Source organism: Leptinotarsa decemlineata, unplaced genomic scaffold (genome assembly GCF_025532065.1).
Source record: "Leptinotarsa decemlineata unplaced genomic scaffold, Ldec_3_MD MMD2_tig00004307_RagTag_RagTag, whole genome shotgun sequence".
Lineage (NCBI taxonomy): Eukaryota > Metazoa > Arthropoda > Insecta > Coleoptera > Chrysomelidae > Leptinotarsa > Leptinotarsa decemlineata.
In genome coordinates this window covers 10,788,618-10,808,974 of record NW_027412606.1, presented here as the reverse complement: position 1 = coordinate 10,808,974, position 20,357 = coordinate 10,788,618, and the positions used below count along the sequence as shown (strand labels likewise).

The window sequence follows — 20,357 nt, the reverse complement described above, 5'->3', positions numbered from 1 at the left end:
CTAAGTTCAATAGTTTTTCTTAAATGAGCATTTCTTTCGAAAAATGGTCATTTTTTCAAAGCGAAATCCATTTGACGACTGATAAAAATATACGAAAGATATCTTGTTTCAATTTTGTACATTAGAAGGTGTCCAAACAAATATTTTTTAACGAAATAAATGTATGTACCTATCACTTTTTGCTAAATGGAAAATTATTTTTTCATTGGATGCAGAATTTCACTCATAAATCGTGCAATATCAAACCAAACAAGTTAAAAGAAAGAAACATTATAAATAACTATTTTTTTCATGTTATTATATTCATTCAGAGCTTGAGTTCTAGATATTCAAATTTGTCAACTGGCAAATTACAAAACTACAAAAGGGAGAGTTTAATTAAGGTTGATAATGAAACTTTTATAAAATATGTTCAACATGTCTTCCATTTTCTTGAATGCAGAGCTGAAGTCTATGTTTGAAAGACTGTTCTACCCTGCGCAAGACAGCTGGTGTAATGCTGCGAAAAGCATTCGTTATTCTAAGTCGCATATTTTCGGGAGAAGTTGGTGGCTCAACGTAAACCATATTTTTTATGTATCCCCATAAGAAAAAATCTAGTTTCGTCAAATCTGGTGATCTAGCGGGCCACCGTACAGGCCCATTCCGTCCTATCCATTTATTGGGAAATACTTCATTTAGATGATCTCTCACTTCTGCCGAATAGTGAGCAGGTGCACCATCATGTTGTAACCACATTCTATTGCGGAGGTCAAGAGGAATATCATCTAACAAACCTGGTAAATCATTTCGTAAGAAATTGAGATACATTGCACCATTCATATGTCCCTCAAAAAAGTATGGACCAATTACATATTCTCCAATGATGCCTCCCCAGACATTTATCGACCACCTATGTTGATAATCCACCTGTCTCAATAAGTGAGGATTTTCTGTCGCATAATAATGGTAATTATGTCGATTTACAAATCCATTTTTATGGAATGTCGATTCATCCGACCATAAAATATTATTGAAAAAATATTCGTTTCGACGAATTTTGTTCATGGCCCAATTGCAAAATCTCACTCTTTTCTCGAAATCAGCATACAGTAGTTCTTGATGTAACTGAACGTGGTATGGATGCAAGCGATGTTTCTTCAATACTCGTTGCACTGATCTCTCACTTATATCCACTATTTCCCCAATTTGACGTTGACTCCTACTAGGATCTTCTTCAACAGCAAGAAGAACTTGCAATTCATTATCTTCATTAGTAGCTGGCTTGATGCGCTCATGTTTGGAATAATTAATAGATCCAGTTTCAACGAATCGTCCCAAGACATTTCGGAAAGATCTTTCATCTGGATGCCTTCTATCTGGATACCGTTGAGAATAAATTCTACTTGCCAATAAACAATTCCTGTCTGATTCACCTAATATGAAAATCATATCAATCAAATCACTTTTTGATAACAACATTCTGATGAAATTATACCGACAGTTCAACTTCACGATTGACTAAAAATTTCAATATTCATTTGCAGCCAAATATTTTGTTCTGTCATTTGCCAGACTACTTGATTTCCTGATTGATTCGGCCGTTACTTGATGAAGATCCATAGTAATTTCACAAACTACACTTAAACGATTTGATCTCCACTAACTTTATTGAAAATAATCATAACATGTTTCGCTAAAACATTAGCTTTTTCAAATGATTAATCATTTGAAAAAGCTAATGTTTTAGCGAAACATGTTATGATTATTTTCAATAAAGTTAGTGGAGATCAAATCGTTTAAGTGTAGTTTGTGAAATTACTTGATTTCCAATAAATATTTCATTCGCTGAAAGGTTGTTTTAGACCGAAAGAATATGGCACAAATTCCGAGATTTTTTAAATTATTGTAACTATTCAAGAACGTCCATTTTGTGGTGTAATTCGCAACTTGTTTATCTAGCAACAGGTAATTTTAGGAATGGGCGATATTTTAAGGAAAGGGTATTTTTTGTATATTCTTATCAGTCGTCAAATGGATTTCGCTTTGAAAAAATGACCATTTTTCGAAAGAAATGCTCATTTAAGAAAAACTATTGAACTTAGCCATAGGGAATACTTAATGAAATTTGTAGAGGTTTCGTTGGCGCTTCTTATGGATCAATAATATACAGGGTATTCCATTTAATATAAGGAAGATTTTGCAAATTTTCATTTACAATATTTGGCAAGCGGTTTTTCATACCCTGTATATCACAGGTCGATTTCAGATATATCGTTTGAGAGAGTTACCAATGTAGAATATTCGACAAAAAAAAATTTCAACTGGACTTGGCACCACTTTATAATTTCAAATATTCTGAGTGACGAATATTGGAAAAAAAAACCTGTCATGCTAGATATCTCGAAAACCATCAATATTTTCGAAGTGCAGATATACATAAAGTTTATTTTATTTTCTATGAAGAAACCGAAAAAGCGATAAAAAATATAGGTTGCCATTTAAAAAGACACAGTTGGGATCCGCCCAGAAAAAATCGAACACCCTGTGTGACCGCCAATGATTTTATTTTGTCGAGCTCGAGCAATAAGGTAATATTATAGAAAATTAGATTCCTATCTGCTTCCTATATAGAGATATGGAACACCGCGCCACTGTTGCAGGACCCTGTATATATATGATGAGCTGTTTTCTCGGGTTTCGCTCCGTGTTCTGTGTATTTTCTCCCCATAAGGATTATTTTCACAACGTTTCGGAAAAGTCTCATTTGCCATCTTCTGGTGATGTCTGGTTTTTTTTCAACTAGACATCACCAGAAGATGGCAAATGAGACTTTGCCGAAACGTTGTGAAAAAAATCCTTATGGGGAGAAAATATATATATATATATATATATATATATATATATATATATATATATATATATATATATATATATATATATATATATATATATATATATATATATATATATATATATATATATATATATATATATATATATATATATATATATATATATATATATATATATATATATATATATATATATATACATCGGAAAAGTCTAGGGATATTTTTAAAAATGGCAATAATTGTTAAATGGTCAAAAATACTGAGTGCGCATATAAGCAAAACTAAAAAAAATATGGCTCTTCTTTGGCACCCCGAAAAAAAAATCATTATACAAAAAAAATTGGAATCAGTACAAAGTATGGCCTCCACACTGGTTTATTATGGCCCTACATCTATCGTGCATCGACAAAATGAGATTGTCAATGTCTTGTTGAGGTACATTTGCCCATTCAGCGATTGAAAGCTCTCTCAATTGAAACGTTGTGTGAATGTTCCCCATATGCGGAGTAATTCTTCGTTGAAGCATGTCCCACACATGCTCGATGGGATTCAGGTCCGGTGATTGTGCTGGCCATGGTAATACATCAACTCCTTCGTTGGTGAGCCAGTCAGTCACTAGACGCGCGATATGTGGACGAGCATTATCGTGCATTAGGTGGAAGTTTTCACCAACAGCACCAGCAAACGGACGGACGATAGGTAGAAGAATGGTGTCGAGGTACTGATGAACTGTGAGGGAGCGATTTGGAAAAACGAGATCTGTTCTGCCGCCGAGCATGATTCCGCCCCATAGCATTACTGTACCACCTCTGTATGTGTGGACTTCCTGGACGTGTCTCAAACGTTCATTATTTCCAGGTCGTCTCCACAGTCTTACTCGACGAGAATCTGGATGAAATCCAAATCTGGATTCGTCTGTAAACAAAACTGTGGGCCAATCATTTGCATCCCAGTTTTGATGTTCTTGACACCACTCTAATCTTCTACCGCGATTGCCTCTCGACAAAGGTGGACATCTAAGTGGCCTTCTGTTGTGGAGATCTGCTTCATGCAGTCGATTTCTGACAGTATCACGACCAATGGTTACCTGGTGCGTCTGCTGCAACACGTTAACCAACTCAGGTGCTGTGATTGTCGGTTGTCTTCTTGCGGTTAAGACCAAAAATCGGTCTTGAACTGCAGTTGTAGCGCGTCCTCGCCCTGGATGTTGTTCGGCTGGACTGCCAGTTTCACGAAAACGCCGCCACAATCGACTGATAACACTTTGGGAGACCCCCAAACGAAGAGCTACATCATTTTGTCGCATGCCACCTTGAAGAAGCCCTACAGCTCTATTCATCTCAGCCAATGGTAAGTGATGGCGTTCCATTTTAAAGCACAATATTTCCAGTTTAATTGCTGAGCAAGAACTGCATAGAATGTACAAACTCGACACTTTCAGATTATTCATTTTAGCCGAAAACCTACAGTTTGTAAAAAACTTGATAAAAGATTAGTTACCGTTGTTGCAGGCTTTGTTCAACCCATAGAAATCTACAGGGTGGTCGAGTGTACCAATTTAATCGAAATCAAACGACCTCATGCATTTATTTTTATGATATTTAGTATGTTATAAATATATCCCTAGACTTTTCCGATGTATATATATATATATATATATATATATATATATATATATATATATATATATATATATATATATATATATATATATATATATATATATATATATATATATATATATAGTAAAATGGATTAACAGGATCTCTCAGTCAAAAAGTCAAAAATCAAACTCTGCTTTACTTTGCCAAGCTTTCGCTTCTAATGGGAAGCTTCTTCAGGGCCTATAATTTAATGCTTTTTAAATATTTTCGCCTTTGAATAACATTACAAATCATACAGTAAAAATGAGTGAAAAACAATAAATTGAAGATATAAATTGACGTAAAAGTTAACATGTATACGATTTTTTTGTGGATTTGACAAATGTCATACCTTCACATAAATGTCATTTTTCAATGGGTATGATGATTTGATACTTTTTTACTGTAATGAAAGAGTTATTGATTGATACATCTTTCATTATTATTATGTTTTTGATGTAGTTCTAGTAAATTACTATATATACTGCTGAGATTATCAATGTCAGTTTTCTTATTCATACAATCAGAAGACTTATTAATTTCCACCATTTGAAGAAAAAGGCGTTTGGAAATGTTTTTTTCGGTATGTAAAACTTTGATATTACAGTTAATCCATTTTACCATAAATTTCTCCAGTCGCTAACATTATCCAATTTATATATAGGAATTGAAAAACGGAGTTTTATATATATATATATATATATGTTAACTCGAAGATTCTCACGGATAAAGTATGATGAGCTGTTTTCTCGGGTTTCGCTCCGTGTTCTGTGTATTTTCTCCCCATAAGGATTATTTTCACAACGTTTCGGCAAAGTCTCATTTGCCATCTTCTGGTGATGTCTGGTTTTTTCAACTAGACTAGTCTAGTTGAAAAAATATATATATATATATATATATATATATATATATATATATATAAAACTCCGTTTTTCAATTCCTTGATATTAATATTTGATTTATATATATATATATATATATATATATATATATATATATATATATATATATATATATATATATATATATATATATATATATATATATTATGATATCGAAATTTGGTTTGGAGTTAGGTGATACTTGGACACTTCCCACACGTCAGCCTAATCTCCGTTACTTCAATACAGGGTGGTAAAAAAATACAGTTTTTTCGTTTGCTTGGAATTTGATTATTTTAAATGGAACACCCTGTATATTATTGAAAATTCGGAAAGCTGCTAAAATTTGCTTTCTTTCTATGTATATCATACCTATACCTAACTAGTCAAGTTTCGGACTTATGAACATTTATTTGTGAAAATGTCCCTTCAGAATGGTATTTCCATTCGGTATTTGGTAAGCAGGCCATGATTACTATTTGACAGTAGCGTTGTGACATTCTCCTAATAATATCGACATTTTCGTTACTTCAGAAGTTGCAAATACCTTCAAAACGATGGAACAAAACTATTCAAACGAAGTTCTTATGAATTTGTTTATTATTTTTGGACAGTGTGACAAAATTATCAGCAGAACATGTAGAAAGTTCAATGAAATGTATCCGAATCTACCGCCAATGAACCTCAAGAAATTTATACGAAAACGGTAACAGATAGGTATAGGGAAATATCAAGAAAAGTTGTCGGGCAATTGTTGGAGATTCCAAAAATAATATTATATACTGAGTGTTCCATTTGAAAAATCAAAGTTGCTACTGCTTTCTAATAGAAGCGGCAACACCGCATTGTCGAAAATATTTTAGTTGGCTAGAGAATGTCCGAATATGCCGAATATATATATATATATATATATATATATATATATATATATATATATATATATATATATATATACAATTGTTTCCAACTTCTTCAACCTATTCGTTTAGCTGAAATCGTAAATTACTGGATGAAATTAAGAATTGCAAATTTTGTGGAATGGCCTTGTGAACTAGACTACATCTAGTAGTCCAATAGTTCCTTCACTTGTGATATTTCACTCTAGGCTTATTTAGTTTGGATATTTGTCAAGATATTCTTCCAAGTGAGATCTTTTCAAGATCACGTCTTATATAGGAAGTTATTACAGATTTGTTTTTTATGACCTCTTCTTTTGGTTCATTTAGTATTCAACATTCAATTACCAAATAATCATCTTCGAAATGTTGCGTATCTGCTTCCTTCAACATTTCAGTTATCTTTTTGATATCATTGAATTGGTTTCAAGGTTACTGTTGATTAGGTTTGTTTTTGAATGAGTTAATGGATACTATGAAAACAACTTTGTTTCTTTATATTCCTTCACATTGTGGTTTGTTACTGCTTGTAGTTAAAATTATTATTCTATCTCTCTATTCTGTCTCTGTTTATCCCAGTACAGATGGACCGACTATCATAACATCGTGCATCTTATGAATGACTCGCTGTTTCTTTAGTTTACAATCAAAACAAGTGTTCCTGTTCAAACGCTGAGCTATTAATGAGTTTAATGCATGATGTACTTCAGAGGTCACACGCCTGCTAATATACCATCATTTTCATAAAATGACTTTATTCATTATTTTTTGTGAAATCCTCATGCATTTTAATTCAACACTTTAGCTTTATTAATTTCATAGTAAATATACATAAAATTGTTTGGAATGAATTGAAAGGGTATAATTTTAGGAGAGATACATTTTTGGGAAAAATATGTGATGATATTGGATTTTGCTGTTTATTAAAGAACTGCCTTGAATTGGACCACGTTGATATTTTCTAAATGCACAAGAAGTCAATATGAATAAAGTAGGTATAAATTGATGGATGTCGCCGTTACTACGTGGTAGATCATAATGAGAAATTATACTTTTTATGTTTTTTACTTTTATTTGTAACTAATTTCACTGCAGTTTCGTCCTATTAGGAAAAAACTGCAGTAAAATTAGTTACGAAACATAAAAAGTATTATTTCTCATTTTCCACACAGTAGGTATACTCTTCAATGTGAATGAAGGGGACATTTTTAAACTGCGGGAGATAGATCGGTTAAATATAGTTTAGTTCCCAAAGATTTGTCTGGAGGAAAGAGGAAAGAATCAATGAATAACATCAGTGTTTTGGCCCCAATTCAGATGAACTCAGTCACTGAGATATTTCTACCCGCTATGCTCCTTGAGGACGCCGCTAGGGAGCCATTAATATAGTGACTTGCCACAAAGAACTTCTAAAAAGGTGGCCGACGCTGTTTATCATATTGCGTTGAAGATAGTATTGATTAGTGGTTAGACTGTAGGTATTAATATTAATTTTTCATTGATATAATCTGTATGATGCCAAGATAACTGAAATATCGTGCAAACTAATTTTGTTTAAATATTTTATTTTGAGAAGGACATTGAGTTTTTTATTTAGGATTGTTACCTTCTACAGATCTATAAAATAATCAGAATATAAAATTTAAAAATAACTACAAATGTAGAAAAGGCAAAAAATTACGGCATTTGATGAATTAACTTTTTGAAAAAAAATCTAATTTGTTAGTAATTTGAATTTATGAAATTTTGCATATAAAAATAAATATGTGTCATCTGGTGGTGTTTTAAAGACTATCCATTTCCTTTATCCAACCTATTTAAGTTATAATTTTTAGTTATAATTCGTTTTTGGGTGTGAATCAATTTGATATTATTATTATTGACACTGATAATATCAAGTTGATCGTAGGTTTGATAATGAAGATAGCTAAAGTCTCCGAAACGTCACAAGATAAGTATACAAATAGATAAGGTTCCCGCGGTTAGAAATTTCAACATCTGAATTTCGAGAAGAACCGCGCTCAAAGTTTTGCATTGTTCGACGTTTTTGCTTCGATTTTGAAACCATTTTCAAGAAGTAGATAAGTGTGGCCGTACTGAGAGACACACATTAGGATTTTGATGTTCTAGTCTTACCAAACCTTCGAGACGGTATGACCCTTATTGACCCACGTTTCATCTAAATAAAAATAGATTTACCCAGTATTCTGGCTTTCTTTATTTCTCTTAAATAGTTTCTTCTCGATTCTACAATCTGTCATTTTTTTATTAATATGTTCTATCTTGTTTTCCAAAAGTGAAGTTCAGCTCTTGTAATATCTTCCATAATCTAGTTCTTCTTATATCAGGAGAAAAACTGTCTTAACGAATAACTAACAAAACTTTATTCAATGTAGGAATTTAGTTTTTTATGTAAAATAATAAAATTCTTGACTTCTTCTCCGATAACTAAACACTTTCTGACAGTGGATAATTTCGGCTCCAAAAAGCTGTTTTTCTTGAGTTCCTTAGGAATTCTAAAAATTGTCGATCTATCGACACCGGCACCGGTCATACTCACGCATTTTTGCATCACTTCCTCCTTACTTTTTATTTCAGGCGGATATTATTGTATTAAAGAATTATAAACATTCATAACAATTGTTTTTTCATTTATCTTCAATGCTGATAGTTTCGGACGCTTGACGGTTCCCGAACAACTAGTTTCCATGTTGTATAGCTTTTTATTCAAAGCGCTTTCGAAGTAAACTGAAGAATATCACTGAGACTGAGATTAAGACTAACTCCTCTCTTTAAACTCCAAATAGAAAATAATGTAATATTTTCTTCCTATGAAAAAAGCCAAGTGGGTCCTTTTGATGGGTGCAGTGTGTTTGTTGACGGTATAATTCAAAGTATTTATACCGCTTTCAAAAAAACAATGTGTTTTCAATACCCTTCAACTGCAACAATATAAATATGGGCCCCGAACAACAGAGTGACCAGTGCGAACTTAAGTGGAACAGAGCAACCATGGAGCCAGCAACGAGACTTGGGGACAAGGGAGATTACGACCTCGTCTTCATGTCATGTAAGTAAAAATCTAAGTGATTCTTGAAAATGGCTCCTAAGCAGGAGCAGGAGTCGAAACGATGAAAATTACAGACCCGGTTCAATCTGAACAACAGTATATCAAATTACTGACCGCCGAAATATATATATATATATATATATATATATATATATATATATATATATATATATATATATATATATATATATATATATATATATATATTGTTTTCATTACTTTGAAAAAGTCATTATTAACCTACTTAAAAATACAATTTAAAAATAGAAAAAATGCAATTTTCCCTTAAACTAAAAAGAAAACAATGGCATGTGTTACATCGTTGAATTCGTAATAAAAAATGGAAACAGATACAGGGTGTACTTTTTTTTCGGGCTATTTAAAAAAATAAAGTTGATGATGGTTTCTTGAAAACGAAACGTCGGATATAAAATCTAAAAATACCATCGTGTAGTACCTTAAAAGTGCCAATGAAAAAGTGTTATTCGTTTTTTGATATCTTTTCAAATAAAGTCAGAAAAAAATAAAATTGATATTGTCAAATTCTCGTTTTTCCCAAATATCTCAGCAGGCCATGAAAATTCTTCAAGTTTCTAAACGGCATGTAAATAAGCTTTAAAGAACACAACTTTTTCCTAATTTAACATAAGCTGTATCTCCAACAGGTACTGAGATTCCCATGCTTAGGATCCTTATCTTGGACACATTGTATATATATATATATATATATATATATATATATATATATATATATATATATATATATTTTCTTTGGTTTTAACAGAACAAGGTTAATATTTACTTACAGTATGTATAAAATAATTGTAGAAAGTTCATTAAAAAATTGTTGTCAAGAGATTGAATTTAAATTGACATAAACATAACTACTCACAGTCGCTGAAATTTATTCCTATTATATATGTGTGTGTGTGTGTTTTTGAAGCTCCTGACGAATACTTCACAACCCTAGATATAATATCTTTCAATCAATCAATATCTTTAACTACTACAAAATGACGGAATATTTAATAATTGCCTGAATACATTGACATTTACCAACATAATATGAGGTAATAAGCTTGAGATCAGTTCAGAAGATGCTCGAAATGGTTGACGTATGAACAGCCTATCCGATATTTCATGCCGAACATTTTCGAACCATGTACGTCAATATCTCTACAAATATTTATTATTCTCTGTCGTATATCCAATATTGAAGCAGGTTCAGTTTCGTACACCTTTTGTTTCAAATAGCCCCATAAAAAAAGTCCAAAGCTGTCAAATCTGGCGAGCGGGGTGGCAATTCTGAAGGACCCCGACGACCAATCCAACGACCGGGAAAATCAGTATCCAAATAGTTTCTTACTTGTCTGGAGTAATTTGGTGGTGCTCCATCTTGTCGGAATACAATATCCATATCGAATTCATTAGGATTCGCTTCGACGATTTCAGTGATGAGAGGGTTAACAGTAGTTTCCAGCATATTCAAATACAGTTCTCCTTTTGAATTTTGATCAATAAATAGAGGTCCTTCAAAATGGTTTTCCAATATTCCTGCCCAGACGTTATTTTTTTCTGGATATTGATATGTGTTTCCCTGAAAACGTGAGGGTTGGTGTCACTCCAATAACGGCAATTTTGTCTGAGAACATTGTCGTTTGAAAAACTGTACATTCGTCACCAAAATAAATATTGTGGAGATAGGAAAGATGCCTTGCAATGGTTTTCGCCATGATTTCACAAAATTCTGTTCTTCGCTCAGGGTCATCTTCAGTTAATTGGTGTACCATTTTAATTTTGTGTAGATGAAACATATTCCTCTTCAAAAGTCTCCACATAATAGAAGAAGACACCTCACAAACATTCGCGATGGAATAAGTAGACTGTTCAGGGTTTACTACCATCTCACTTGCTGTTCTTCCGGAATGGACGGATAACCTGGGGGCTTTTTGTTATGTACACTACCGGTAGTTGTGAACTTGGATACAAGTTCCCTCAAATATTTTCTACAGATAGGACGATTCGGAAAACCTTCATTGAACATCCTTTCGGTCTCGTGAGAGTTATGCGTCGCAGTGTAAATAAAAATCGCTTAAATTTTTTCTTCCAATGGACAAGAATTGAGCTTTTCAGAGATTATTCACGTGGTACCCTTCTACTAGTAAAAGCGAAAACTTAATGAGAATATTCTGACTGAACAATGATGTTCGTTGTCGTACTGACATTTTTTGTCGTTTTTATAAACAAAAAATAGCTTAGTAATGAGATGGCAATGAGATTTCTCAAGAATACACTTATATGTATATATATATATATATATATATATATATATATATATATATATATATATATATATATATATATATATATATATATATATATATATATATATATATATATATAGATGTACTGCTGAGTTATCTCATTTCTGAACAGACTACTACAGGTGTCTTAAAAAAACTTTGCTGATATACTTTCACTGTTGCTTCATTGCTAATAAGGCATTGAGGTTCATTATATGAATGAATATTGTCAAGAAATTTTTTTTTGGCCACTTGTGACGATGCCCCGACGGAGCTTCATTTTCATTCACTTTATTCAATCATATTAGATCTAGTCAAAATTAATTTTTCGAAATTCAATTCGAAATATTTACTCCTCCCAATTTTTCCATATGTCTCAGATGAAACATTCATATATGGGTTAGAACTAACGTTAAGACAATCGATTCCTGAACTCATTGCAGGACACACTCTTGTCTTTTTTAAGAAAATTTGCACAAATGCCTTTCTGATATGGTTGAATGTTCGTTGAAATAATATCCGGAGAAATATATGTTTTCGGCAGGTATTTGCCAGATCCTACCGTTTAGAAACGTTAAGGGGATGGATATTCAGACTTTTATTTCGTGATATTAAATAAATTCGATCTTATGTGTAATCACCAATGCCAAGGTAGTATTTCAAGCTTTACATATAGTGCTGCCACATATAGTGACAGCAATATGCAGGAGTGACCTCTTCGAGTAAACTTGCATGACTTAACTGAAATATCATTATTATTATTCCACTTTGATAACATCAATTACACAGTCATAAGAGCTGATGTTTTTTCGAATTCTATAAAATAAGTTTACAATATTCCTAAGCTGAGTTAGGTCATTTGCCTAATGACTGGTCTATTACTGGAGGTTAGGATGTTTACATTTATTCGTTTTGTTGAACAATGAGTGTTTCGGTAGTGGATTATGTCTGTCGTCATATACGTTTCTTTATCTACAACTTACGTATTCCGACAGCATAAACGTATCCCGAAACGTATTTTGTTTGAAACCTTTTAAAAATCGATGTTTGGAAACTCGAGAAATATTTATATGAAAACTGTAATTGTATCAACAATGACTCACACATCGTTTACTGCAATATTCACCAGATTATTTTAGTTCGCGTCTCGATGCTAGACAATACACCTATATTTCTTTCCGTTTGGTTTGGTTATTGAAATCAGTTTGTGCACAGGTGTGTTCATTTTAATTTTTTCTAGAAATGATACACCTCAACAACTAGAAGTCTTTATTTGAGATAAAAAATCCTGGACTAATTCATAAGAAATGATATATCCTCGTCTTTCCGGTCACCGTAATTCTTTTTCGAAAAATTGGAGATATTGAAAAAAATTAATTCTTATCATAATAGGCTTTGACTTTGATGTTTCTGAATTTGACTTTCAATTTGTTACACTCAATGACATTTTGTTATTGTACAAGTCATTGAATTTTTGGCGAAAAATGACTTTCACGAATGAAGAAAAAAGAGATATGATACAAATTTATTACGAATACGATAGAAACAGTGTTAGGACATCGGAAATGTATTTAAACTTGAATTGAAGGGGTTATATTTTTTAGGAGTGATTAATTTTTTGGAAAGAAAGTTTTTGGCTTTCTACTACTCTATCTTGATACAAAAAGAAGGATGAGGGAGTCTTCCAAAGAAAGGAAGGAAGTGACTCTATACATGGATGTGTAGATCATGCAAAGAAGTAACTTTCAGACACAAACTGAAAGAAAGTCCTCCTGAAACAGCTACTTTCATATAAACATTGAATTATACGAAAGAAAACATTCTTTCGAAACAAATACTTCTATATGAACACTGAATTATACAGAAGATACTTTTCTCTATTCAGTTTGTATTTCAAACATTCGTTGTGGAATAAAAATCAGATATCATTCACATGAGTTCTACTTTAAATCTTTTTGTATCAAGATGGAGTAGTAGAAAGCCAAAAACTTTCTTTCCCAAATATTTAAACTTGTATCCCGAAAGACGACAACCACATCGAACTATGTTTAAGTTATTGTATCAAAATCTCACCGTTTGTAATGTTTTCTGCTAATTATTGATTATATTCTCGATTATATTTTAATTCACCATCAGTAAGAGGCTTCATCAATTGATTCTGAATCTTCAGTTTATGTTTTCCACCATCGCATATATTTCAAAAATCTTATGCAATATGTATAGATATAAGGTATTACACAACAAATTGAGGATTCCTGAAGTTGAAAATCCCAAATGTGATCATCGATTCAGTCGAGAATTCAGTGGCAAACCAACTTCTCAAAAAATAGGAACGATCATAACGTGTCTTTGGCATTTACACACAGCTGAAGAGACTGTATTTAATTTCATATTGGATCCTAAAAGCTCCGACTACCTACAGTATAAGGCAATAAAACATACCCTTTATTACATTTCAGGAAGATCTCTGTTGATTTAGATTTATGAAAAATGAGAAATAAAGCTTCCTATGTTTTTATACCACTTGTATTTGGAACTAACGTTACTGAAGTTTCGTCCTACGAGTATAAGAACACTTTCAAACAATTTTGTATTCGCTCCGCTAAAAACTGTCTCACCGACAATAAAAGTTTTTTAAGTTATGTAATTTCTGCAAGTACTATTTTGTTATCAATAAATACCTTTGAAAAAATTAACTGGGACAACTTACACATTCAATGGAAAAATTTTTACCTATCAGTTGAAATTACAATGTACCTATGACCTTAGCTTTATTTGATTTTTTTATCTGCCCCACTTCGATCGAGTATCAAAATAGTTGACTTATCAAAAAATCATCAAAATATTCGTATGGCTGAGATCATTCATGGACATTTTTCATGGTTTACTCTTCATATGATCGAACTCAATATCACTTTTTTTTATCATAATTCATTATCAATTATTTGTTTTCCTTGTAACAGTTTTTAAATGAAAGGTGCACGATTTCCATGCTATCACCAAGACTAACAAACACTTCAATGAAATGATGCGTTAAGATTACTTATGTAATACACGTCTTCACTTGTCAGCATGTAAACACCGAATGTTAAATGAAATAGTATTTTTTGTTGATGATAAGTCACTTCATGGAGGCCATTGAGTTACAGTTGTTGAAAGGTGTGTGAAGATTGTAGGCCACATTTCAGTTCAGTGTTTTTTTAGAACTGCCTTGATGTATCGATGTACATAGTGACACTTTGAAGTAGTCAATCAATCAATATGTATTATCACTCGCAAAGATTTTCGAACAAAATACAATAAATCTATTCAACATTTCATTTCTACCGAGGAAGCGACGGTGTTAGCAAAAGGCGTCTAGAAATAAAAATGTTTGTGAAAATTGTGTAATAATTATCTTCGCTAGTGTTATTGATTTTCATCAAATAACAGGTCAGTCCATTCATTTTTTTAATAATTTCATTGGTATAGTCTGATTGTGAAAGAATTTCAAGATTGCAAACCTGTCGGTACATCAAAGAAAACATAGTCGTCTCAAGCAAGTGGCATGGCAATTAATCCACGAAGTTACTGAAATATTTCTACCCGCTATGCCCCTTGAGGACGCCGCTAACGAGACATTAAAGTAGTGACTTGCGACAAAGAACTTCTAAAGAGGCGGCCGACGCTGTTTATCATATTGCGTTAAATATATTATTAATAGGCGTCGGACTGGCGGTATTAATATAAAATTACCAATGATATGTTCTGTATGGTGCGGAGATAACTGAAATATCGTGAAAAACTAATTTTGTTTAAATATTTTATTTTGAGGAGGACAATTTATATTTAAAATTGTTTTTTATTAAGGATTGTTACTTTCTACAGATCTACAAAATAATCAGGTTATTAAATTTAAAAATGAATATCTACAAATGTAGAAAGGAAAGAAATGGCTTCATTTGATAAATCAGATTTTTGAAAAAAAAATTGTCGGTAAGTTGAATTTATAAAATTTTGCATATAAAAATGAATATGTATCATCTGATGACGTTTTAAAGACTCCCTATTTGCTGTATACAACTTATTTAAATCAAAACATTATAATTTGTAGTTATAATTCGTCTTTCAATATAGGTAAATCAATTTGATATTATTATTGGCACTGATAATATCAAATTGATCGTAGGTTTGATAATGAAGATAGCTAGAGTATCCGAAACGTCACCAGATAAGTATACAAGTAGAATAGGTTTCTGCGGTTAGAAATTTCAACATCTGAATTTCGGGTTGAACCGCGCTCAGTTTCGCATTTTTTGACGTTTTGGCTTCGACTTTGAAGCCATTTTCAAGAAGTAGGAAAGTGTGACTGTACTGAGAGACACACACTTTAGAGTTTTGATGTTCTGGTCTTGCCAAACCTTCGAGACGGTATGACCCCCATTGACTCATGTTTCATTCAAATGAAAAATAGATTTGCCAAGTGTTCAGACTTTCTTTATTTTTGATGTTTCTTCCAACATGCTCTTTCAATCTTCTTTTCCAAAAATGAAGTTCAGCTCTCGTGATATCTTCCATAATCTGGTTCTTCTTATATCAGGAAAAAAGTTTTTTTTTTCGACACTTCCAAGCTTTTTTTCAAATTTTGTTTCAGTCCCTTCAAGCTTCTCATCGACTACTTTTTCCAAACCCTTCTTTCTTTTTTGAAATACTTTTCAAATTCTTCGTGAATCAATTCCTGTACCTCACCTTTACTAACTTGGGAACATGAAGGTACATCTTATTGTATTTTTCTTGTTTCTCCTGATTATTTACGAAATTCCTCTCTGTCACTATCTTTTTTTTCCAGAATATTCACCAGCAAGTCTGTTTTTTCCTGTTTTTCCAGAATATTCAGGAGTAATTCACGATCTTGATTTCGGCGTAATCGTTTTCCCTCCCTCCTTCGTTCATCTTCTTCTTTTCTGCGTTTTTCATTCTCTGCCAGGCTCGCTCGCAAAGCCTCGGGCATTTTCTCAAGTTTTTCCATCTCGTCGTTTTCACCATAAAACAAAAAATTTTCAGTCAATTATTTCACCAAATATAACGTTTTCCCCGTTAGTCTAATCAACAAGTTCAAAAACATGAAAAATAGATATAAAGGTCCAGAAAATATGAGCGACAGCTCATTCTATTCGGAATCACCTCTAGAAAAATGTTTTTGAAGGATTTTGGTGCAGGAAAAAAATTGCAATTGGTATTAACAAAATAAGATTAAAAAAATGGTATTTAGTTTTTCGTTAATTCAAAAAATATTATTTTTTAAGCAATTTTGAAAAAAGCTCGTTAAAGAGGAGGAAATTTTCGATAAAAAAGTTCCGATTCCAGAAACTCTATCTCCATTATTTATAATTTTATTTTGACGTTGAAAATAGGGTTCCGCGCGGCTGTTACGGCATGAGCGCGCTACCGCTAAAGAGACTGTATCAAATAAATAATTTTTTTATAACATAAAATGTCATTTTAAAAATTTGAAAAAAATCTAGTATCTTCTTAACACTTGAATGAATCGAGTCCCGTAGAAAAAAAAGTTTCATCACCATTTTTCGAAAAGTTATTCAATTGTTAACTAACAAATTTTTTTCCCAATCTCCGTTGGCATAAATAATGGAATTAAAGGTATAAATAATTGGCCTATAAATTTTAAACTTCATGGAGCTCTTTTGATATATATATATATATATATATATATATATATATATATATATATATATATATATATATATATATATATATATATATATATATATATACTTCATACGATCCTGCGATAAAAGTTCATAACAATCTATCAATTTGTTAATTATGATTTTTTATAACTATTGCAAAATGAAATAGCTAAAAATTGTTGATACATTTTTTTTTCAATTGATATTTAGCTATGTCTGTTTTCACATTAAACAATGGCAGTTGTCAACATAGGATATGATTTTTTTACGTAATTTGTTTATTAAATTGTTTTGAACAAATAGAGAAATTCAATATTTTTGGACATTTTTTTTGCTATTTTGTTGTCTAGAGATAATTATGATTTTTTTAAAAATTTTTTCATAATTTTAATTTGTAATTGTTTAAAATCGATTTTTTGATATGTCGATTGTTTAAATAATTAGTTAAGAAATAATTTTGCTTTTAAAAATCATAATTCATACTTTTAAATAGTTTGGCAAAAAAAATTGTTTATTATTTGATTGCTTATCAGTTTAACAATTTGTTATTGACAAATATTGACCAACGTTATATTTTTTCTGAAGCAGAAAAAATTATAAAAACAGCTATATATGAAAAAGTGCCGCTATAATTACGGTATCGTATGATATTAGAAAGTATTATAATAAATAAAAAAAAAATTTTTACACCCTCGATTTATTCAAGTGTTGAGAGAATTCTAGATTTTTTCAAATTTTTAAAATAACATTTTATGTCATGTATTTCCTTTGATAAACTCTCTTTAGCGGCAGCGCGCGCATGCCGTAACAGCCGCGGGGACTCTATTTTCAACGTCAAATTAAAATTATGAATAATGCAGATAGAGTTTCGCGAGTCGGGACTTGTTCATCGGAAATTTCCTCCTTTTCAACGAGCTTTTTTCAAAATTGCTTAAAAAATAATATTTTTTGAGTTATTAACGAAAAATTAAATACCATTTTTTTTAAATCTTATTTTGTTAATAATAATTGCAATTTTTTGCATCTATCTATCGCCTCACTAGATCGGTGTAACTTTCACTTGACTGTCTCGATGGGTGAGAGGATGACGCTTATATTTGGCAATCGAAGGCGCTGCATCTAGAACGGCAGCGAACATCGAAAATTCGCGCGCTCGTAGCTACGTCACAGATGGTTTATGACTACCAGGGGCGGCCGGCGTTATTTTCTTTAGGGGATGATTTACAACACTACAAATATTTAGCATCATTCAGCTGTTTCCTAGTCATAACTCAAATGTACTATCTTTGCTAGCCACCACCTCATAAGTTTCTTTGAAATACATTCAGTTCTTTCACTTCGAACTTCGAAGTTCAATATTTATAATTTTGAATACATTATCTGATTAACTCACAAATATTCATTTAGAGTTGATTGAGACAAATATCTACCTATTAGCGTAACAACATTGTCACAAGTAATCAAAATTCAGGTACTCAGTTAAGGTAAGTACCTCTATTATTACCTACAAGCTAATGTAATCAATCATTTTTGGTTTAATGTATAAGTTTGAAAATGTCCTTATAGGACGAAACTGCAGTAACGTTAGTTACAAATAAAAGTGGCAAAAAACATAGAAAGTTTCAATTATCTCTTCTTCATAATGATTTCCTACCACATAGTAACGGCTACATCCATCAATTTATGTCAATTATCAGCCTACACCGTAGAAAGATTGGAACTGTAGATCTGTTGAATCAGGTGGAAGAGCAACCTCTGTCGTAATCTATCAGTGCAGAGATTGAATCCTGCCTTTTGTTTGATTGTTTCCTTTTTGAGGGCCAACAATAACTTTTTGTCGGATAGGCGTTTGTTCAAATGGCTTGACTCCTAAATAGTAGTCTGCGGATTCCGCGCGCTCTGTGGTAGATCTAAATAGCTTGCAATTGTTGAAAACGCTATCTTAGTTCTGCTGCTATTTGTGACGACTTACCGATGCGAGACTGGCATTTCAGCGTACTAATACACAAAAAATAAATACAGAATCAGACTGGATCCAGCTTCGGATCTTCGTATCTAACTATCGGATATAAAGCCTAATTTAAGTTCTATCATAAGAAAATATGTTGAAAAATTCCATCCTCACATTAAATAGCTGTTTCAATACAATGATTATTTTTCATTTATAATTTTTCATTTCTTAGAATCGGAATATGAAAATATTCAATTTACTATATGAACACTTTAGGGTTCCGTCAAAAAATGTATGCTCAATTAGGGCTCCATGGCCCCTGTTCTAATGATCCATCAACAAGCCACCTTCCAATGACAAATCCTTTTTGAATAAAAATTTGTACCAAACTGCTGTCTATATAAATTTGGCTTATTGACACTGTTACAAAACACCAACGCTTTGTTAATGCTCGCAACAAGTACACAAGCAGATAATTAGAATTAAACAACTTTTCGAATTGTTCTTCATTATACTCTCGCAGATTCTTTAGAGTGCAGAAAATTGAAGTTTTGTTTGTTTTAATGTCTTGTGTTTATGTAGCTCCATATCTCAAGAAATATTTATCCTACTATGTCTTGGTGTATACTGATAGATAGATAATTTTGTACTCTATTCATTGATGCTATTGATTTTTCCAAATTTAAATTTTTGCCCTTTTTCAGCTTGTATGTTGTAGTTGAGCGACTTTTGGACAATTTTTCTCTACGAATTCAAATTGAACCAAAGTACAGCCCGAAAAATTAACCAAGAATTTGGCAATGATAGTATTTATGAACGCACTTTTCGACGTTGGTCAACCTACACTGATCCGGGATGAGAATTGAGGACCTTGGTGGAGACTGACCCGCCACAAACAGTGCGTGAGATAGCGGAAGGCCAGAGTGTCAGCTTCCATGCGGTTTTTGATGAATTAAAACGTATTGGAAACGTCAAAAAGCTCTAAAAGTGGGTGCCTCACGATTTGAACGATCAACAGAAATTGTAACGTTTGGGGGTGTGTTCTTTTTTGCTTTTGCGCAACCAAAACAATCCCTTTTTGTATCTAATCGT

General features: G+C 32.1%; 1 protein-coding gene across 4 annotated transcripts in view; it reads left to right on the top strand.

Annotated features, from left to right (window-relative positions):
* The window catches only part of LOC111515046 (uncharacterized), a 166,674-nt gene that overhangs the window by 138,242 nt on the left and 8,075 nt on the right, over window positions 1–20,357 (top strand). Inside the window, exon 1 of one of the 4 annotated variants that reach the window (XM_074178966.1) lies at window positions 15,040–15,059. The exons of the other annotated variants lie outside the window; for them this stretch is intronic. The gene's annotated coding sequence lies outside the window, so the exon portion shown is untranslated. Of the gene's footprint in view, window positions 1–15,039; window positions 15,060–20,357 lie in introns of those variants that run through there. 4 annotated transcript variants of the gene reach the window in all.